The sequence below is a fragment of the Ranitomeya imitator genome, chromosome 1 (assembly GCF_032444005.1).
Source record: "Ranitomeya imitator isolate aRanImi1 chromosome 1, aRanImi1.pri, whole genome shotgun sequence".
In the NCBI taxonomy this organism is placed as follows: domain Eukaryota; kingdom Metazoa; phylum Chordata; class Amphibia; order Anura; family Dendrobatidae; genus Ranitomeya; species Ranitomeya imitator.
Window position 1 is genome coordinate 769,682,789 of NC_091282.1, and position 23,832 is coordinate 769,706,620.

At 49.7% G+C, this 23,832-nt stretch overlaps 1 protein-coding gene across 1 annotated transcript in view; it reads right to left on the reverse strand.

The window, feature by feature from the left end:
- TSHR (thyroid stimulating hormone receptor) overlaps positions 1-23,832 on the reverse strand; it is a 194,606-nt gene that overhangs the window by 119,881 nt on the left and 50,893 nt on the right.

Sequence of the window (23,832 nt, forward strand, 5' to 3'; positions counted from 1 at the left end):
TGGTATAACTTCCCACAGGTGAAGTAAATGTACCCGGGGGCGCACTACTGGGGGCAAAACATCCAAATCCCGGCAAGTTAAAGGGACACGGACCATGAAATAGAATGAGCAATGCCCAGCGCAGGCAGACGCACATGTGGGTAAGAGAGGCTGCGGGCAGGATGTGAGGGGCTCTCCATGTGTCTCCCCCTAGACAATGCTCTTATTCAGGCCGCACAATACCCAGTCAGCCATGCAGCCAAATCAGCGCAGCCCCGACACAGACAAATAAACAGTGGAGATGAGAGACGGCCGCAGAGACCGCCCCAAATAATCCCACCCAGAGAGCCGCGCTGTGCGAATAATCTGCAATGAGACCCCCTGTCAGACCATGCCACCGGGAGAAGAGCCCGGCATCCATTATCTGGCATTGCACAGTCCGGCATCCCATAATCTGGCATCTCACAGTCTGGCATCGCCTAGTCCGGCTTCCCATAGTCCGGGAGCTCACAGTCCGGCATCCCATAATCTGGAATCTCACAGTTTGGCATCCCGTAGTTTGGAATCTCACAGTCTGGCATCCCATAATCTGGAATCTCACAACATGGCATCGCATAGTCCTGCATCCCATAATCTGGCATCTCATAGCCCAGCATCTAACAGTCCTACATCCCATAGTCCGGCATCCCATAATCTGACATTGCACAGTCCAGCATCCCATAATCTGGCATTGCACAGTCCGGCATCCCATAATCTGGCAATGTATAGTCCGGCATCCCATAATCAGGCATCGCACAGTCTGGCATCCCACAGTCCGGCATCCCATAATATGGCATCTCATAGTTCGGCATCCGATAATATGGCATCTCACAGGCAGCATCCCATAATATTGCATAGCATAGTCCGGCATCCCATAATCTGGCATCACACAGTCCGGCATCCCATTATATAATATAGCATTGCACAGTCTGACATCCCATAATATGGCATCTCACAGTCCGGCATCCCATAATCTGACATTGCACAGTCCGTCATCCCATAATCTGGCATCCCATAGTCTGGAATCTCACAGTCCGGCATCCCATAATATGGCATTGCACAGTCCGGCATCCCATAATATGGCATCTCACAGTCCGGCATCCCATAATCTGACATTGCACAGTCCGTCATCCCATAATCTGGCATCCCATAGTCTGGAATCTCACAGTCTGGCATCCCATAATATAATATTGCATTGCACAGTCCGGCATCCCATAGTCTGGAATCTCACAGTCCGGCATCCCATTATATAATATAGCATTGCACAGTCTGAAATCCCATAATATGGCATCTCACAGTCCGGCATCCCATAATCTGACATTGCACAGTCCGTCATCCCATAATCTGGCATCCCATAGTCTGGAATCTCACAGTCCGGCATCCCATAATATGGCATTGCACAGTCCGGCATCCCATAATCTGGCATCTAACAGTTCGGAATCCCATAATATGGGATCGCATAGTACGGCATCCCATAATCTGGCATCTCATAGTCCGGCATCCTATGATCTGGCATCTCACAGTCCGGCATCCCATAATCTGGCATCTCATAGTCCGGCATCCCATAGTCTGGCATCTCACAGTCCGCCATCCCATTATCTGGCATCTCACAGTCCGGCATCCCATAATATGGCATCTCACAGTTTGGCATCCTATAATCTAGCATCTCGCAATCCGGCTTCCCATAATCTGGCATCTCACAGTCCAGCATCTCATAATCTGGCATCTCACAGTCCAGCATCCCATAATCTGGAATCCCATAATCTGGCATCTCATAATCCCACATCACATCATCTGGCATCTCACAGTCCGGCATCTCATAATCCCGCATCCCATAATCTGGCATCTCACAGTCCGGCATCCCATAATCTGGCATCTCATAATTTGGCAATTTTATAATCTGGCATCCCATAATCTGGCATCTCACAGTCTGGCATCCCACAGTCCGGCATCCCGTAATCTGGTATCTGAACAGTCTGGCATCTCATAATCCAGCATCTCATAATCTGGCATCTCATAATATGGCATCTCACAGTCCAGCATCCCATAATCTGGCATCTAACAGTCCGGCATCCTTTAATCTGGTATCTCATAATCTGGCATTTTATAATCTGGCATCTCACAGTCTGGCATCCTGTAATCTGGCATCTCACAGTCTGGCATCTCATAATTCGGCATCCCATAATCTGGCATCTCACAGTCCGGCATCTCATAATCCGGCATCCCATAATATGCATTTTACAGTCCAACATCCCATAATCTGGCATCTGACAGTCCAGCATCCCATAATCTGGCATCCCACAGTCTGGCATTCTGTAATCTGGCATCTCACAGTCTGGCATCCCATAGTCCAGCATCCCATAATCTGGCATCTCACAGTTCGGCATCCCACAGTCCAGCATTCCGTAATCTGGCATCTCACAGTTTGGCATCCCACTGTCCGGCATCCCGTAATCTGGCATCTCACAGTTTGGCATCCCACTGTCCGGCATCCTGTAATCTGGCATCTCACAGTTTGGCATCCCACTGTCTGGCATCCCATAATCTGGCATCTCGCAGTTTGGCATCCCACTGTCCGGCATCCGGTAATCTGGCATCTCACAGTCCGGCATCCGGTAATCTGGCATCTAACAGTCCGGCATCCCACAGTCTGGCATCTCACAGTCCGGCATCCCACAGTCTGGCATCTCACAGTCCGGCATCCGGTAATCTGGCATCTCACAGTCCGGCATCCCACAGTCTGGCATCTCACAGTCCGGCATCCCACAGTCTGGCATCTCACAGTCCGGCATCCCATTTCAGAATCCTGCACTTCTAATGTCCCTCTGACACTGATTTACAAGAATGTTTGTGATGCCGTTACAGACGTCTGCGTCTACACGAGAGCACGTTCAGCCTCAGAGGTCTCAGGGCCGTGGTCCTTGTCTTGCTTGTAGCCAGGGGCCACAGCTGATGGGGGCGATTAGATTTTGAGCTCCTCTTATAAAGGATGATGGGAGTGATAAACGTTGGCAGATATGGAGATTAGATTGTGAGCTCCTGGAGTCAGGGATTGTGAGAGTGATACAATGTGTGTGGGACATAGAGAGTATATAGGGATGATGGGAGTGGTTCTCTGTGCCTGATGATGGGAGTACGTGTCCGGGGTGCCTGTGCCCTTTCCTCCTGGAACCACACATCCCTGGTGGATACTGGCTCACTGCTGCCGCCCCATGGAGACCAATAGCACTGCAAAAGCTGAGGAGCTGAATGGTAAGTATGAGGCCTCGTTCACACGGTCAGTATTATTATAAATCAATATTTGTAACCAGGAGAGGAAGAATTAGAGGGAAGTATCATAGAAACATGTCACCACTTCGGCATTATCACCCAGCCATCATCTCCTGCTCTGTGGCCTCCCTGCTGACACTCTCCACCTCTCCAGTCTGTCCTTAAAGGGTATATCTGGGACTTAAAAAAAAAAAAAAAAAAAAATGTACCTAAGCACTAACAGGTAAGTAACTGCAACTTGGCTCCCGCCACCGTTCTTCCCTGGACAGAGTGGTCACGGACGTCGACAGAGCGGAGGCTTTTTTCCGCTCCGCTCTGTCGACAAGGTGGGACTTCTGAGGTCAGTCTGATTGACAGCTGGATTCTTGCTACCTAGCTGGAGGAGCCGACTGACAGTCAGACTGACCTCGAAAGTCCCGCACCGTCCTGTCAGCAAAGGGAACTGAATCCCTGGCAGGAATGGTCATGACTGCTCTGTGCCGGGGAAGAAAGGCGACGGCCACAACAGGCAGGTAAGCTGCAATTACTTACGTGTTAGTGCTTAGGTACTATTTTTTTCCCGGATACCCCCTTTAAGTCTGCTGCCCACCTAATCCACCTCTCTTCACTACTCCGCTTCTTCTCTCTGCAGATCCCTCCACTGGCTCCCAATTCCCTAATGTATCCAACTCAAACTACTAACACCGACCTACAAAGCCGTCCATAACCTTTCTCCTTCGCACATCTCCAAACTAATCACATGATATTTTCCCTCACGCAATCTCCGGTCCTCCCAAGACCTCCTTCTCTCCTCCACATTTGCACGTTCCTAAGCCAGTCGTCTCCAAGAATTCTTCCAAGTGTCCCCCATCCTCTGGAATTCAGTGTCGCAACACGTCCGATTATCCACCACATTCATATCCTTCAGATGGAACCTGAAACCCATCTTTTCAAGAAAGCTATAGGCTGCAATGACCCTGCTGCTGCCTTCCTGCCCCCACAGCTTTCTACTCCCCACCACCGAAGCTGCTGCCTCACCATCACCTGAGCTGCTGCCTCCCCACCACCGGAGCTTTCTCTTCCCTGCCACCAGAGCTGCCGCCTCTCTGCTACTGAAGCTTTCTCCTCCCCACCACCGGAGCTACCACCTCCCCGCCACTGGAGCTGCATCCTCCCCACCACCGGAACTGCCTCCTCCTTGCCACCAGTTGCCACCAGAGCTTCCTCCTCCCCGTCACCCGAGCTGCCGCCTCACAGCCACCTCCCTTCCAGCAGAGCTGCTGCCTCCCCACCACCGTAGCTGCGGCCTCCCCACCACCGGAGCTGCCACCTCACCACTACCGGAGCTACTGTCTCCCCGCCACCGAAGCTGTCGCCTCACCGCCAGCTGAGATTTCGCCTCACAACTACCGACGCTGCCACCTCCCCACCACCGGAGCTGCCGCCACCTGAGCTGCCACCTCATTAACAGCGGAGCTGCCTCCTCCCCGCCACAGGAGCTGCTCCTCCCCGCCACCGGAGATTCCGCTTCCCCGACACCGGAGCTTTCTCCTCCCCGCCACCGGAGCTGCCTCCTTCCCGCCACCTGAGCTGCCGTGCCTAACCCTTCATGTGCTGCACCATGGAATCAATGCAGCTATAGAAATAATAATCACCCACTCTTGGCTACAAATACTGATGTAAAATACTGACCAAATACTGAACGTTGCCCAAGATGGAGGTGCAGAAACCGAATCCGACCTAATGTGGTCCCCCTACCTGCTGACTGCATGCATCTCCAGAGTACAATCTGCCATTGAGAGGCACCAGCATCACAGTGCCTCATTCAGGAGTGCGGGCGATTTAGGCTATGTGCACACGTTGCGGATTCTCTGCAGATCCACAGCGCTTTTTGCAGTGCAGAAACGCTGCAGATCCGCAATTGATTTACAGTACAATGTAAATCAATGAGAAAAAAAAAATGCTGTGCACACTTTGCGGAAAATCCGCTGCGGAAACGCTGCGGTTTAAAAGAAGTAGCATGTCACTTTTGTTTTGTGAATCTGCAGCGTTTTTGTACCCATTCCATTATAGAAAACCGCAAGGGTAAAAAACGCAGCAAATCCGCAAGAAAACCGCAGCAAAAAGGCATAAAAAACGCTGCGGAACCGCACAAAAAACGCGACAAATCCGCAGGTGCGTTTTCTGCCAGGAGAGGCAGAATCCGCACCAGAAATTCCTAAGCCCAACGTGTGCCGACCGGCTGTATCGCTGTAGAGGCAGATCAGCTCTGGGGCCCACGCTATGAGTATCGGGAGACAGCCGGCTGTTGGGGGTCCCGAAGACAAGTAGTTGCCAGACATGACTCCATTGTATCCATGCTACTGAGCACAGAGAGACCCTGTGTCTGATGAATACTCGCCCCTTCATGGAGCTCCGGGCATCAGGGAACAGGGAGGCTGTGTCCGAGCATCAGGCAGCCGCCGAGGCATTACTCCACCTGTCCTGCTACACATCAGCAGACCACAACTCCCATCATCCTACACATGAGTCGACCACAGATACAGTCCCAGCTCCCTCCACCTCTCAGCCATGGAGAGCCTAATCATCATCAGGGGAGGCTGGAATCGGCAAGAATAGAGCAGTCAATGTCTGGTGAAACAGGGGATATGCTAAGCCTGTGCAGTGCGATGGGGGATATGCCCAGCCCGTGCAGTGTGAAGGGGGATACACTCAGATCATGCAGTGTGATGAGGGATATGCTAAGCCTTTGCAGTGCAGTGGGGGATATGCCCAGCCCATGCAGTGCGATGGGGGATACGCTCAGCCCATGCAGTGTGATGAGGGATACGCTAAGCCTGTGCAGTGCAATAGGGGATATGTCCAGCCCGTGCAGTGCAATGGGGAATACGCTCAGCCCATGCAGTGTGATGAGGGATATGCTCAGCCCGTGCAGTACGATGAGGGATACGCTCAGCCCATGCAGTGTGATGGGGGATACACTCAGCCCGTGCAGTGCGATGGGGGAAACGCTCAGCCCGTGCAGTACGATGGGGGATACGCTCAGCCCGTGCAATGCGATGGGGGATACGCTCATCCTATGCAGTGTGATGGGGATACGCTCAGCCCGTGCAGTGCGATGGGGGAGACGCTCAGCCTGCGCATGGGGACACATTCAGCCTATGCAGTTTGATAGGGTGACGCACAGCCTGTGCAGTGTGATGGGGGATATGCTCAGACTATGCAGTGTGATGGGGGATATGTCCAGCCCCTGCAGCACCCAGCCCATGCAGTTCGATGGGGGATGTGCGCTGACTGTGCAGTGTGATAGGGAATACGCTCAGCTTGTGCAGTGTGATGTGGATACGCCAGCCTGTGCAGTGCTATGGGTGATATGCTCAGCTAGTGCATTGTGATCGGGGACTCTCAGCCTGTGCAGTGTGATGGGGGAAACGCTCAGCCCGTGCAGTGTGATGGGGAAAACACTCAGCCCATGCAGTGTGATGAGGGATACGCTCAGCCCGTGCAGTGCGGTGGGGGAGACGCTCAGCCTGTGAATGGGACATGTTCAGCCTATGCAGTTTGATAGGGTGCTCAGCCTGTGCAGTGTAAAGGGAAGACACTCAGCCTGTGCACTGTGATGGGGGGGGGGGGGGCGCTCAGCCTGTGCAGTGTGATGGGGGAAACGCTCAGCCCGTGCAGTGTGATGGGGGAAAAGCTCAGCCCGTGCAGTGTGATTGGGGAAAAGCTCAGCCCGTGCAGTGTGATGGGGGAAAAGCTCAGCCCGTGCAGTGTGATGAGGGAAAAGCTCAGCCGCTGCAGTGTGATGGGGGAAAAGCTCAGCCCGTGCAGTGTGATTGGGGAAAAGCTCAGCCCGTGCAGTGTGATTGGGAAAAAGCTCAGCCCGTGCAGTGTGATGAGGGAAAAGCTCAGCCCGTGCAGTGTGATGGGGGAAACGTTCAGCCCTTGCAGTGTGATGGGGAGACGCTCAGCCTGTGCATTGAGATGGGGGGGCGCTCAGCCTGTTCAGTGTGATGGGGGAAACGCTCAGCCGGCAATGTGATGGGGGCAATGCTCAGCCCGTGCAGTGTGATGGGAGAAACGTTCAGCCCTTGCAGTGTGATGAGGGAAAAGCTCAGCCCGTGCAGTGTGATGGGGGAAACGCTCAGCCAGTGCAGTGTGATGGGGAAAACGCTCAGCCAGTGCAGTGTGATGGGGGAAAAGCTCAGTCCGTGCAGTGTGATGGGGGAAACGCTCAGCCCGTGCAGTGTGATGGGGGAAAAGCTCAGCCCGTGCAGTGTGATTGGGGAAAAGCTCAGCCCGTGCAGTGTGATTGGGGGAAGCGCTCAGCCCGTACAGTGTGATGGGGGATGCTCAGCCCGTGTAGTGTGATGGGGGAAACACTCAGCCTGTGAAGTGTGATGGGGGAAACGCTCACCTTGTGCAGTGATGGGGCAAACGCTCAGCCCGTGCAGTGTGATGGGGTATACGCTCAGCCTGTGCAGTGTGATGGGGAGACGCTCAGCCTGTGCATTGAGATGGGGGGGCGCTCAGCCTGTTCAGTGTGATGGGGGAAACGCTCAGCCGGCAATGTGATGGGGGCAATGCTCAGCCCGTGCAGTGTGATGGGGGAAACGCTCAGCCCATGCAGTGTGATGAGGGAAAAGCTCAGCCCGTGCAGTGTGATGGGGAAACGCTCAGCCAGTGCAGTGTGATTGGGAAAACGCTCAGCCAGTGCAGTGTGATGGGGGAAAATCTCAGCCAGTGCAGTATGATGGGGGAAACGCTCAGCCAGTGCAGTGTGATGGGGGAAAAGCTCAGTCCGTGCAGTGTGATGGGGGAAACGCTCAGCCCGTGCAGTGTGATGGGGGAAAAGCTTAGCCCGTGCAGTGTGATTGGGGAAAAGCTCAGCCCGTGCAGTGTGATGGGGGAAATGCTCAGCCTGTGCAGTGTGATGAGGGAAAAGCTCAGCCCGTGCAGTATGATGGGGAAATGCTCAGCCAGTGCAGTGTGATGGGGAAAACGCTCAACCAGTGCTGTTTGATGGGGGAAAAGCTCAGTCCGTGCAGTGTGATGGGGGAAATGCTCAGCCCGTGCAGTGTGATGGGGGAAAAGCTCAGCCCGTGCAGTGTGATTGGGGAAAAGCTCAGCCCGTGCAGTGTGATGGGGGAAGCGCTCAGCCCGTGCAGTGTGATGTAGAAAACGGTCAGCCAGTGCAGTGTGATGAGGGAAAAGCTCAGACCGTGCAGTGTGATGGGGGAAACGCTCAGCCATTGCAGTGTGATGGGGAAAACGCTCAGCCAGTGCAGTGTGATGGGGGAAAAGCTCAGTCCGTGCAGTGTGATGGGCAAACGCTCAGCCGGTGCAGTGTGATTGGGGAAAAGCTCAGCCCATGCAGTGTGATGGGGGAAACGTTCAGCCCTTGCAGAGTGATGGGGAAATACTCAGCCTGTGCAGTGTGATGGGGAAACGCCCAGCCCATGCAGTGTGAAGGGGGAAACATTCAGCCCTTGCAGAGTGATGGGGAAATACTCAGCCTGTGCAGTGTGATGGGGAAACGCTCAGCCCGTGCAGTGCAATAGGGTATATGCTCAGCCTGTGCAGTGTGATGGGGAGACGCTCAGCCTGTGCATTGAGATGGGGGGCGCTCAGCCTGTTCAGTGTGATGGGGGAAACGCTCCGACAGCAATGTGATGGGGGCAATGCTCAGCCCGTGCAGTGTGATGGGGGAAACGCTCAGCCCATGCAGTGTGATGAGGGAAAAGCTCAGCCCATGCAGTGTGATGGGGAAACGCTCAGCCAGTGCAGTGTGATGGGGAAAACGCTCAGCCAGTGCAGTGTGATGAGGGAAAAGCTCAGTCCGTGCAGTGTGATGGGGGAAACGCTCAGCCCGTGCAGTGTGATGGGGGAAAAGCTCAGCCCGTGCAGTGTGATTGGGGAAAAGCTCAGCCCGTGCAGTGTGATGGGGGAAGCGCTCAGCCCGTACAGTGTGATGGGGGATGCTCAGCCTGTGTAGTGTGATGGGGGAAACACTCAGCCTGTGCAGTGTGATGGGGGAAACGCTCAGCCTGTGCAGTGTGATGGGGCAAACGCTCAGCCCGTGCAGTGTGATGGGGTATACGCTCAGCCTGTGCAGTGTGATGGGGAGACGCTCAGCCTGTGCATTGAGATGGGGGGGCGCTCAGCCTGTTCAGTGTGATGGGGGAAACGCTCAGCCGGCAATGTGATGGGGGCAATGCTCAGCCCGTGCAGTGTGATGGGGGAAACGCTCAGCCCATGCAGTGTGATGAGGGAAAAGCTCAGCCCTTGCAGTGTGATGGGGAAACGCTCAGCCAGTGCAGTGTGATGGGGAAAACGCTCAGCCAGTGCAGTGTGATGGGGGAAAAGCTCAGTCCGTGCAGTGTGACGGGGGAAGCGCTCAGCCCGTACAGTGTGATGGGGGATGCTCAGCCCGTGTAGTGTGATGGGGGAAACACTCAGCCTGTGCAGTGTGATGGGGGAAGCGCTCAGCCCGTGCAGTGTGATGAGGGAAAAGCTCAGCCCGTGCAGTGTGATGGGGGAAACGCTCAGCCAGTGCAGTGTGATGGGCAAAACGCTCAGCCAGTGCAGTGTGATGGGGGAAAAGCTCAGTCCGTGCAGTGTGATTGGGGAAACGCTCAGCCCGTGCAGTGTGATGGGGGAAAAGCTCAGCCGGTGCAGTGTGATTGGGGAAAAGCTCAGCCCATGCAGTGTGATGGGGAAACGTTCAGCCCTTGCAGAGTGATGGGGAAATACTCAGCCTGTGCAGTGTGATGGGGAAACGCCCAGCCCATGCAGTGTGACGGGGGAAACGTTCAGCCCTTGCAGAGTGATGGGGAAATACTCAGCCTGTGCAGTGTGATGGGGAAACGCTCAGCCAGTGCAGTGCAATAGGGTATACCCTCAGCCCGTGCAGTGTGATTGGGGAAACACTCAGCCTGTGAAGTGTGATGGGGGAAACGCTCAGCCTGTGCATTGTGATTGGGCAAACGCTCAGCCCGTGCAGTGTGATGGGGTATACGCTCAGCCTGTGCAGTGTGATGGGGAGACGCTCAGCCTGTGCATTGAGATGGGGGGGCACTCAGCCTGTTCAGTGTGATGGGGGAAACGCTCAGCCGGCAATGTGATGGGGGCAATGCTCAGCCCGTGCAGTGTGATGGGGAAACACTCAGCCAATGCAGTGTGATGAGGGAAAAGCTCAGCCCGTGCAGTGTGATGGGGGAAACGCTCAGCCAGTGCAGTGTGATGGGGGAAACGCTCAGCCAGTGCAGTGTGATGCGGGAAAAGCTCAGCCCGTGCAGTGTGATGGGGGAAAAGCTCAGCCCGTGCAGTGTGATGGGGGAAATACTCAGCCTGTGCAGTGTGATGGGGAAACACTCAGCCCGTGCAGTGTGATGGGGGAAACGCTTAGCCCGTGCAATATGATGGGGGATCCTCAGCCTGTGTAGTGTGATGGGGGAAATGTTCAGCCCATGTAGGGTGATGGGGGAAACACTCAGCCTGTGAAGTGTGATGGGGGAAATGCTCAGCCTGTGCAGTGTGATGGGGCAAACGCTCAGCCCGTGCCGTGTGATGGGGGATGCTCGTGCAGTGTGATGGGGCAAACGCTCAGCCCGTGCAGTGTGATGGGGGATGCCTGTGCAGTGTGATGGGGGATGCTCAGCCTGTGCAGTGTGATGGGGGAAACGTTCAGCCCGTGCAGTGTGATGGGGGAATCACCCAGACTGTGCAGTGTGATGGGGGAAGCACTCAGCCCGTGCAGTGTGATGTGGGAAACACTCAGCCTGTGCAGTGTGATGGGGGAAATACTCAGCCCGTGCAATATGATGGGGGATCCTCAGCCTGTGTAGTGTGATGGGGGAAATGTTCAGCCCGTGCAGTGTGATGGGGAAAACACTCAGCCTGTGCAGTGTGATGGGGGACGCTCAGCCTGTGCAGTGTGATGGGGGAAACGCTCAGCCTGTGCAGTGTGATGGGGGAAACACTCAGCCCGTGCAGTGTGATGGGGGAAACACTCAACCTGTGCAGTGTGATGGGAGAAATGCTCAGCCTGTGCAGTGTGATGGGGGAAACGCTCAGCCTGTGCAGTGTGATGGAGGAAACGCTCAGCCTGTGCAGTGTGATGGGGAAACACTCAGCCTGTGCAGTGTGATGGGGGAAATGCTCAGCCCGTGCAGTGTGATGGGGGAAACACTCAGCTTGTGCAGTGTGATGGGGAAACACTCAACCTGTGCAGTGTGATGGGAGAAATGCTCAGCCTGTGCAGTGTGATGGGGGAAACGCTCAGCTTGTGCAGTGTGATGGGGGATGCTCAGCCTGTTCAGTGCAGAGATATTGCAGATCAGCGGAGGGAAGATCAGTTTTTTACATGAGTCCATACAGTAAATTCCTGCTCGTCGGCGGAGCCTGATGAAGCCGAGGGCGGCTAATTGCTTACTGTGTGCAGAGAAATGCCAGTGATCCCCGAGACACGGCAGACACCAGAGCCACTGCACACATTTCTATATGTACAGTGTATCCTCCATCTACTCATGTACTGCAAAGTCATTATGATGGGGATGAGGGGAGTGTTAGGAATATTAGATTGAGAGCTTCTGGGGACATGAATGATGAATCGATGTCATGTGTATGAGAATTTCAATTTCGGTGCTAAGGGATGATGAGAGTAATGATACACTGTTATAGATTTGACTGTGAGCTCCGGAGTCAGGGATGATGGGATTCATACTACCTGTATACCATTGTGGCCATAAGTTTTCAGACTGACGCACATTGTGGTTTTCACATTTCACTGGTTTTCGCTCTTTTAGGCTATGATCACATGTTGTGCTTTTGCTGCGTTTTTTTTTTAATGCAAATTTAAGCTGTATTTTACAGTAGCAGCAAAAGCTATGATATTTCAGAAACCTCACACACACATTGGTTTTCTTTTCCTGACTGATTAGGAAAACTTCAGCGTGTCTCTTTTTTCATGTTTTTTTCACCCATTGATAGTATTAGGTAAGTGCAAAATTGCAGCAAAAATTAAGGTATCAGATTTTACTGCGTTTTTGGTGCAAAAACCTTAAGCCTCCGTTCCCACCATCCTAATGTAGCAGCACTTTGGATGCAGTGTAGTTATGATCACTGAACCGTGCGGATTCACCGCTTACAATACAGGTCCTTCTCAAAAAATTAGCATATAGTGTTAAATTTCATTATTTACCATAATGTAATGATTACAATTAAACTTTCATATATTATAGATTCATTATCCACCAACTGAAATTTGTCAGGTCATTTATTGTTTTAATACTGATGATTTTGGCATACAACTCCTGATAACCCAAAAAACCTGTCTCAATAAATTAGCATATTTCATCCATCCAATCAAATAACAGTGTTTTTTAATAACAAACAAAAAAACCAACAAATAATAATGTTCAGTTATGCACTCAATACTTGGTCGGGAATCCTTTGGCAGAAATGACTGCTTCAATGCGGCGTGGCATGGAGGCAATCAGCCTGTGACACTGCTGAGATGTTATGGAGGCCCAGGATGCTTCAATAGCGGCCTTAAGCTCATCCAGAGTGTTGGGTCTTGCGTCTCTCAACTTTCTCTTCACAATATCCCACAGATTCTCTATGGGGTTCAGGTCAGGAGAGTTGGCAGGCCAATTGAGCACAGTAATACCATGGTCAGTAAACCATTTACCAGTGGTTTTGGCACTGTGAGCAGGTGCCAGGTCGTGCTGAAAAATGAAATCTTCATCTCCATAAAGCATTTCAGCCGATGGAAGCATGAAGTGCTCCAAAATCTCCTGACAGCTAGCTGCAATGACCCTGCCCTTGATGAAACACAGTGGACCAACACCAGCAGCTGACATGGCACCCCACACCATCACTGACTGTGGGTACTTGACACTGGACTTCAGGCATTTTTGGCATTTCCTTCTCCCCAGTCTTCCTCCAGACTCTGGCACCTTGATTTCCGAATGACATGCAAAATTTGCTTTTATCAGAAAAAAGTACTTGGGACTACTTAGCAACAGTCCAGTGCTGCTTCTCTGTAGCCCAGGTCAGGCGCCTCTGCCGCTGTTTATGGTTCAAAAGTGGCTTTACCTGGGGAATGCAGCACCTGTAGCCCATTTCCTGCACACGCCTGTGCACGGTGGCTCTGGATGTTTCCACACCAGACTCAGTCCACTGCTTCCTCAGGTTCCCCAAGGTCTGGAATCGGTCCTTCTCCACAATCTTCATCAGGGTCCGGTCTCCTCTTCTCGTTGTACAGCGTTTTCTGCCACATTGTTTCCTTCCAACAGACTTACCATTGAGGTGCCTTGATACAGCACTCTGGGAACAGCCTATTTGTTGAGAAATTTCTTTCTGGGTCTTACCCTCTTGCTTGAGGGTGTCAATGATGGCCTTCTTGACATCTGTCAGGTCGCTAGTCTTACCCATGATGGGGGTTTTGAGTAATGAACCAGGCAGGGAGTTTATAAAAGCCTCAGGTATCTTTTGCATGTGTTTAGAGTTAATTAGTTGATTCAGAAGATTAGGGTAATAGGTCGTTTAGAGAACCTTTTCTTGATATGCTAATTTATTGAGACAGGTTTTTTGGGTTATCAGGAGTTGTATGCCAAAATCATCAGTATTAAAACAATAAAAGACCTGACAAATTTCAGTTGGTGGATAATGAATCTATAATATATGAAAGTTTAATTGTAATCATTACATTATGGTAAATAATGAAATTTAACACTATATGCTAATTTTTTGAGAAGGACCTGTACTTTGTATTGATGTAACTTCTGTTCTGGAGATTCACGTCTCCGCAGGAGAAATTGGCATGCCGCAGTCCTGTCAGTCCCAACGGGTGATCTGCAGGCGTCTGTGGGCGCATAGCGTGCATGGGATTTCTAGAAATCTGATCTACTATACTGTAACCTCTGGACACTGCGGGTTTGCATAGTGCGCAGCAAATGCTGATCGTGTGCACGTACCCTAAGGAGGTTGCATCATGATTTTGGGGGGACACTAATCTTTATCAGCATACACAAGAGACAACAAAAATGCAGTTAAACCTGCTTCTTTGTAAGAAGCTTCTTAATTGCCAGGGGAGCACATTTTGCCTGTGGGAAAGAAAAAAACACACAGCAAAAACGCAACATGTGAATGTGGCACCCCTAGAGGTATTTGCCACAAATATAGTTACTGACACTGAATACAAATACTAAAATAGCAAGACTGCACTACCTCCTCCGGCCAGAAGGGGGAGCTCCAGAGATTCCCCTTGATCCATTCTGGTCTGAGAGAAGAACTAGCAGTTGGGCAGTTGGGCTAAGGAGCTGAAAGTGAGAGGTCATACAGCTGAATTTCTAACAGCCCTATGACGGTTTCCAGGCCCAAATCACCGGCCTGAGGAGAAGAGGGATAGAGAAAAAGGACATTGTGAGAACCGGGTAGCATTAATCACTACCCAGAACAGGCGCAAAGACGGATACCGGATCCGTGGCTGTATTCATTACATATAATACAGCAACCGGAAAAACGTGAGGTGATATCAGCTTCACTAGGGTCGGACGCAGCAACAGACACAGAGTTCAGCGGTACTCCCGGAGGGGGTAAGCCGATAAAAGGACTCGGGTTGCCCGTCGAACCAGGACCCGGAGGGGACAGATTGGGCCGGCAGCCAGTTCACATACAGCAGCAGGGCCACACAGATATTGCGTACAATAAGAGGCGAAGACCCCGGCAGGGTCAAAGTAACTCAGAGTTCCCATACAGACTCCGGTGACAGGACTGGTTGTAAATCCTTTTTTGTTAAAGTAAACTGGTTAAACGTTTCAGTGCCTCAGTCTTTCATTTGGAGAATAGCCATCTATCCAGGATTGGGATCATCACCGCTGGGAGAACCTGCTGCTGATCAAGTAAGTGCCTGTTCCCTCACGATACCCTTTACACTGTGCATTGCCTGAGGCCACAGCACTGGGTCAAGCCACCCGTGACATCCCCCTCAAGAGACAGACCCCATTGGTCCGGTGCTGGGTACCCCGGTCTCTCGGGCGTCACAATTGGCGTCACGAACAGGATAGAGCCAGCCCATATACCGGGTATTGTGTGCCGTGATTGGAGCCCAAAACTTTGAAAACTTGGATGAAAAATCGTGAAAATTGACTTTATTAAAGAAAATTCCATTTCCCATTAAAAACTATTGAAAGTGACTTTTCCCCATTGGTTATAATGGAGTAAAGATGGCCGCCATCCCCTGAGGTAATTACCTCATAACCGTTAGGCGCGAGACTGTTAATTGAGCTACGCCATTACCTGAGCCCCAGTCTAACTGAAAAACTTCAGAATCCGCCATTACAGAGCGCGCGGCGGGCGGGAGCAGCAGGGGGCGTGTCATTGTGGGCGGCACCAAGCTGAGCGCTCTGACGTCAGAGCAAGGGGAAAACCAATCCTGCTGCACAGCAGAACGAATCTACACTATCCCGACGGAAGCGGAGGACCGGAAGGGTCCGGATTAACTAAGGGGGCACAGTATGTCGCAGCACGGAGACGCCGCAGCACCCGGCGGGGCTAATGCAGCTGAAAGACAGAGTGTCGATAGAGCGTCTGGTAGCGCAGCGGTGCAAGGAGTGGCGCCCATCATGCCGGTGCTGATGCCATATACCCCAGGTGGCCCGTGGCTTCCAATGTATGAAGGTGAGCCTAATACCCTTGACGATTTCAGAGAAAAGATGCTGGCCCATTTTAACATGTTCCCCGTGGGTGAAGTTCAGCGTGTTAGTCTCCTGATGATGCAGTTAAGTGGCCATGCTAAGCGAGAAGTCACAGCATGGGCAGCTGATCTAAAAGGCACTGTTGAACGCATATTTGCTGGATTAAAAGCTACATTTGAAACCACTGCCAGCAGCAAAGCTAAAATACGATTCTTTAATTGCAAACAAAAAGTTATTGAGGGCGTGAGAGACTTTGCCTTAAACCTGCAGGAAGCCCTTAAATCACTTACACTGGCTGAACCCATTTTTAACACCGGAGCGGATAAACTGCTAAGAGATCAATTTATGGAGGGACTCTACACCCCTTCTCACCGGGGGCATGTGAGCATGCTTGTTTTTAAGAACCCTGAATTGACATTTGCTCAATTAAAGGAGAGCGCTATACGTCTCCAGCTGGCAGAGGCACCTCGGGATCAGGATCCTGCGCAACCTATGGCAGAGGCACCTCAACAACAGGGAGTGCCAGTGACATCAGCTATGTCCAGGGCCATTGCTAAGCCCCTGGGGCCCAGTACTAATGAGGCTCTTCAACAAAAGCTTGACTCTTTAACTGATGTTTTTCCTTCAATGGCTAAAACCATGCAGGAGATGAGAGGACCCAAGATAGAGTTCGCAAACCATAGAGAGGATGTTCCATGGATGAGACCCCGGAGATACCCGACATGGAGAGGACGACCCCGCAACCGCTACCAATCGGATGGACAGCCCATTTGCCGCCGTTGCCAGCAGCCAGGCCACTTTGCACGAGATTGTGATTTAAACGGGAATCCCCTGTGAATGCGGGCCGCTTCGCAGGAATTAACTTTCAAGGCCCAACACCCTGGCACGACAGGTACATCGGAGGACGACCCATTATCCCTATCGTGCTGGACGGAATTCCCCTCAACGCTTTGCTGGACACAGGTTCCCAGATTTCATCTATACCGTATATCCTTTATAAGAGGTACTGGGCTGATGCAGATATTGATAAAGGGCCCTCTGATGTTGAACTAGATATATGGGCCAGTAATGGTAAGTTGGTACCGAAACTAGGATTCAGGGAGATGACCATAAAGATTGGTAAAGTAGAATTGAAGAAACAGGGTATAATTGTTGTTGATGTTGACCGGCGGAACTGTGAACCAACTGTATTGATAGGAATGAATGTGTTAGAGAACTGCTTTTCCGAAGTTATTTCTGTCTTATAGCAAATTGCTGAAACTGACCAATCCTGCCAGCAGAGAGTTCTCCAAAGGGAAATAAAAGTATTGATGTTAAGGCAACAGGTAGAAGTTGCAGGTGGAGAAATCGGCAGTGTGAGGGTAAGTGATCCAACATCTATTGTAATCCCACCAAAAACAGAAATGCTGGTATGGTGTAGAGCAGCCATTGGTACTAAGGGACGAGATTATCAAGCCTTAATAGAACCAGTGTACACCGACAGCAGGCCCACTATACTCACAGCACGAGGGGTAGTCGAGGTACACCGGGGACGAGTGCCGGTACGACTTTTGAACTGTGGAGAGGAAGAGGTCACTTTGCCAAGGTATGCTACAGTGGCAAAGCTATATACTGTTGACAACAATGCCATCACAACCATTGAGCCCTTAGAACCAACCTGTCAGGTGGAAGGCAACGGCTCAGACAGAGAATTGGAGGATTGGTGTCAACAGCTACACGTGGGCATAAATTCAACACCTACCCATCAAAAACAAGGGGTGTATAGGCTAGTGATGGAATATGAACAAGTCTTCAGTAAACACCCATTGGACTTCGGACGGATAGAAGGGGTAGAACACACAATCCCCACCAGTGACCATCCCCCAATAAAAGAAAGATATAGACCCATACCGCCCGCTCACTATCAATGTGCAAAAGATATGCTGAGGGAGATGAAACAGGCCGGGGTAATAAGAGACAGCTGTAGCCCCTGGGCGGCCCCTCTAGTGATTGTCAAAAAAAAAGACGGAACCATGAGAATGTGCGTAGACTACCGGCAGATTAATAACATCACCCATAAAGACGCCTACCCCTTGCCTAGGATAGAAGAGTCCTTGACCGCTTTGAAATCTGCTAATTATTTTTCCACCTTAGACTTAACAAGCGGGTATTGGCAAGTCCCTGTGGCTGAGAGAGATAAGGAAAAGACGGCATTCACCACACCAATGGGTCTAAGTGAATTTAATCGCATGCCGTTCGGACTCTGCAATGCATCCGGTACCTTCCAGCGGCTGATGGAATGCTGCCTCGGACACAAGAACTTCGAGACCGTCCTCCTGTACCTAGATGATGTGATCGTCTACTCAAAGACTTACGAACAACACTTAAAAGACCTGGCAGAAGTGTTCGAAGCCTTATCCAGGTATGGCATGAAAATCAAGCCATCCAAATGTCACCTTCTCAAGCCAAAGGTACAGTACCTGGGACACATTGTGAGTTCGGAGGGAGTAGCACCGGATCCCGAGAAAATAACCGCCATAAGGGATTGGCCGAGACCTACCAGCGCAAAAGAAGTGAGGCAATTCCTGGGATTGGTGGGTTACTATCGCAGATTTATAAAAGGATTTACCAGCCAAGAAGCAACGAAGAGTGGTGGTGGTGGGAGACTCACTACTGAGAGGCACAGAAGCAGCCATCTGCAGACCGGACATAACTGCAAGAGAAGTATGCTGCCTTCCAGGTGCGATGATCAAGGATGTGACCGATAGGATACCAAAGCTCTTCAACTCCAAGGACGTCCACCCATTTCTTCTGATACATGTTGGCACCAATGACACGGCAAGGAAGGACCTACCGACAATCTGCAAAGACTTTGAAGAGTTGGGGAAGAAAGTAAAGGAACTGGATGCACAGGTAGTTTTTTCTCCTATCCTTCCAGTAGACGGGCATGGCACCAGGAGATGGAACAGGATCCTTGATGCAAACAACTGGCTAAGACGATGGTGCAGACAACAAGGATTCAGATTCCTGGACCACGGTGTGAATTACTTGTACGATGGACTCCTCGCCAGAGACGGACTACACCTCAACAAACCTGGGAAATACACATTCGCCAGAAGACTCGCTACACTCATCAGGAGGGCGTTAAACTAGAAGAAGAGGGGACGGGAAGAAAAACATTAGACTTGAACAAAGAAGATCCAGGAAAACATACTCAGAAGGGAGGTAAGAACATTTCTAAAACAATCCACAGCGAGGAGATTGGAACAAAACAAAATCCTCTAAACTGCATGCTCGCAAACGCCAGAAGCCTGACAAACAAGATGGAAGAACTAGAAGCAGAAATATCTACAGGTAACTTTGACATAGTGGGAATAACCGAGACATGGTTAGATGAAAGCTATGACTGGGCAGTTAACTTACAGGGTTACAGTCTGTTTAGAAAGGATCGTAAAAATCGGAGAGGAGGAGGGGTTTGTCTCTATGTAAAGTCTTGTCTAAAGTCCACTTTAAGGGAGGATATTAGCGAAGGAAATGAGGATGTCGAGTCCATATGGGTCGAAATTCATGGAGGGAAAAATGGTAACAAAATTCTGTCTGTCTGTTACAAACCCCCAAATATAACAGAAACCATGGAAAGTCTACTTCTAAAGCAGATAGATGAAGATGCAACCCATAATGAGGTCCTGGTTATGGGGGACTTTAACTACCCGGATATTAACTGGGAAACAGAAACCTGTGAAACCCATAAAGGCAACAGGTTTCTGCTAATAACCAAGAAAAATTATCTTTCACAATTGGTGCAGAATCCAACCAGAGGAGCAGCACTTTTAGACCTAATACTATCTAATAGACCTGACAGAATAACAAATCTGCAGGTGGTCGGGCATCTAGGAAATAGCGACCACAATATTGTACAGTTTCACCTGTCTTTCACTAGGGGGACTTGTCAGGGAGTCACAAAAACACTGAACTTTAGGAAGGCAAAGTTTGACCAGCTTAGAGATGCCCTTAATCTGGTAGACTGGGACAATATCTTCAGAAATAAGAATACAGATAATAAATGGGAAATGTTTAAGAACATCCTAAATAGGCAGTGTAAGCGGTTTATACCTTGTGGGAATAAAAGGACTAGAAATAGGAAAAACCCAATGTGGCTAAACAAAGAAGTAAGACAGGCAATTAACAGTAAAAAGAAAGCATTTGCACTACTAAAGCAGGATGGCACCATTGAAGCTCTAAAAAACTATAGGGAGAAAAATACTTTATCTAAAAAACTAATTAAAGCTGCCAAAAAGGAAACAGAGAAGCACATTGCTAAGGAGAGTAAAACTAATCCCAAACTGTTCTTCAACTATATCAATAGTAAAAGAATAAAAACTGAAAATGTAGGCCCCTTAAAAAATAGTGAGGAAAGAATGGTTGTAGATGACGAGGAAAAAGCTAACATATTAAACACCTTCTTCTCCACGGTATTCACGGTGGAAAATGAAATGCTAGGTGAAATCCCAAGAAACAATGAAAACCCTATATTAAGGGTCACCAATCTAACCCAAGAAGAGGTGCGAAACCGGCTAAATAAGATTAAAATAGATAAATCTCCGGGTCCGGATGGCATACACCCACGAGTACTAAGAGAACTAAGTAATGTAATAGATAAACCATTATTTCTTATTTTTAGGGACTCTATAGCGACAGGGTCTGTTCCGCAGGATTGGCGCATAGCAAATGTGGCGCCAATATTCAAAAAGGGCTCTAAAAGTGAACCTGGAAATTATAGGCCAGTAAGTCTAACCTCTATTGTTGGTAAAATATTTGAAGGGTTTCTGAGGGATGTTATTCTGGATTATCTCAATGGGAATAACTGTTTAACTCCATATCAGCATGGGTTTATGAGAAATCGCTCCTGTCAAACCAATCTAATCAGTTTTTATGAAGAGGTAAGCTATAGGCTGGACCACGGTGAGTCATTGGATGTAGTATATCTCGATTTTTCCAAAGCGTTTGATACCGTGCCGCACAAGAGGTTGGTACACAAAATGAGAATGCTTGGTCTGGGGGAAATTGTGTGTAAATGGGTTAGTAACTGGCTTAGTGATAGAAAGCAGAGGGTGGTTATAAATGGTATAGCCTCTAACTGGGTCGCTGTGACCAGTGGGGTACCGCAGGGGTCAGTATTGGGACCTGTTCTCTTCAACATATTCATTAATGATCTGGTAGAAGGTTTACACAGTAAAATATCGATATTTGCAGATGATACAAAACTATGTAAAGCAGTTAATACAAGAGAAGATAGTATTCTGCTACAGATGGATCTGGATAAGTTGGAAACTTGGGCTGAAAGGTGGCAGATGAGGTTTAACAATGATAAATGTAAGGTTATACACATGGGAAGAAGGAATCAATGTCACCATTACACAATGGGAAACCACTGGGTAAATCTGACAGGGAGAAGGACTTGGGGATCCTAGTTAATGATAAACTTACTTGGAGCAGCCAGTGCCAGGCAGCAGCTGCCAAGGCAAACAGGATCATGGGGTGCATTAAAAGAGGTCTGGATACACATGATGAGAGCATTATACTGCCTCTGTACAAATCCCTAGTTAGACCGCACATGGAGTACTGTGTCCAGTTTTGGGCACCGGTGCTCAGGAAGGATATAATGGAACTAGAGAGAGTACAAAGGAGGGCAACAAAATTAATAAAGGGGATGGGAGAACTACAATACCCAGATAGATTAGCGAAATTAGGATTATTTAGTCTAGAAAAAAGACGACTGAGGGGCGATCTAATAACCATGTATAAGTATATAAGGGGACAATACAAATATCTCGCTGAGGATCTGTTTATACCAAGGAAGGTGACGGGCACAAGGGGGCATTCTTTGCGTCTGGAGGAGAGAAGGTTTTTCCACCAACATAGAAGAGGATTCTTTACTGTTAGGGCAGTGAGAATCTGGAATTGCTTGCCTGAGGAGGTGGTGATGGCGAACTCAGTCGAGGGGTTCAAGAGAGGCCTGGATGTCTTCCTGGAGCAGAACAATATTGTATCATACAATTAGGTTCTGTAGAAGGACGTAGATCTGGGGATTTATTATGATGGAATATAGGCTGAACTGGATGGACAAATGTCTTTTTTCGGCCTTACTAACTATGTTACTATGTTACTTTGTAAGTTGGCAGCACCATTGCAAGACGCCTTGGTAGGGCAGACGAAGAAACCTTCAAACCGAAACCCTCCTTTTCAGTGGAACGATGAAAGGGAAGACTCCTTTGAACAACTAAAGAAGGCACTAACCAGAGAAGAGGTTCTGGCATACCCAGATTACCATCAACCTTTCATCCTCTACACCGATGCCAGTAATGTGGGACTAGGAGCGGTGCTGTCACAAAAGCAAGAAGGTCGGGAGAAAGTCATCGCCTTTGCAAGTAGAAAGCTCCGGCCTACTGAAAGAAATCCAGAAAATTATAGCTCCTTCAAATTGGAACTACTGGCAGTAGTTTGTGCTGTGACTGAACGTTTCAAACACTATCTGGCTGCTGCAGAATTTATTGTCTATACTGACAACAATCCGTTGACCCACCTGGACACAGCCAAATTAGGTGCGTTAGAACAGCGATGGATAGCCCGGTTATCTAATTACAACTTCAAGATCAAGTATCGAGCAGGTCGCAAGAATGGAAATGCCGATGCCCTATCCCGGATGCCACACTTGAGAGATGTAGAAGAAGAAACGGGGGAGCTTGAAGAAATTGAACTACCAGCCTTCCATCATCCCAAGGCAAAACATCATCAGTCAAGTACCTATCAGAAACAACAAGAGGTGAATTTTAATCCGTTAGCACACCATATATGGGCTGACACCCAAGACAGCAATCCAGCTGTGAAGTTGGTGAAGGAACTGTTAACTGAGCTAAGTGCATATCCCGATGAGGATGCCCCAGAAGAGACGCATCAACTCTGGAAAGAGAGAGGCAAAATGTTCCTGTATCAAGGGAAGCTCTGTAGAAGGTACACCAATCCGAAAACACATGAATTGGTTTGGCAGATTATCGTGCCTAAACAAGATGTCAAGATGGTCCTCGAAGCTTACCATAATGGTGCTGGTCACTTCGGTTGGAAAAAGTTAGAAGTACTTCTAAGAGAAAGATTTTATTGGGTCGGGATGAGAAAATCAATCGAACAGTGGTGCAGAAATTGTGGCCCGTGCAACCTCAGAAGAAACGATCAAAAGAACCAAAGAGCACCACTGCAGCCCATAATCACCAATCAACCACTTGAACTTGTAGCCATAGACCACGTGAAGTTGACACCAAGCCGGTCCGGCTATGTCTATGCCTTGACCATCGTGGACCATTATTCACGCTTCTTGGTAGTAGTACCCGTAAAAGATCTGACAGCAAAAACAGCAGCCAAAGCGTTCCAAACGTACTTTTGTAGACCCCATGGATATCCGGAACAGGTTCTCACCGACCAAGGTACAGCCTTTGAATCAGAGATCTTCAGAGAATTCTGTAATATGTATGGTTGCAAAAAGATCCGGACGACGGCCTATCATCCACAAACAAACGGCTTATGCGAGAAGATGAACCATATTGTAATAGAACTACTAAAGACTTTACCTGAGGCAGAAAGGAATCAATGGCCAGAGAAATTGCCTGACTTGGTGGATCTGTATAATCATGTCCCGGTGAGTTCCACCAATTGCACCCCAGCTTAGCTTATGCGTGCAAGACCCGGCCAATTACCAATCGATCTAGAAATGGGAATTCTGAAACCAGACGCAGAAGTCCAAGACTCCAATTGGGATATCATACGGCAAAAGCAGTATCGCCAAGTGCAAGAGAGTGTGGAAAGAAGCCTTCAGCAAACTAGAGAAAGACAA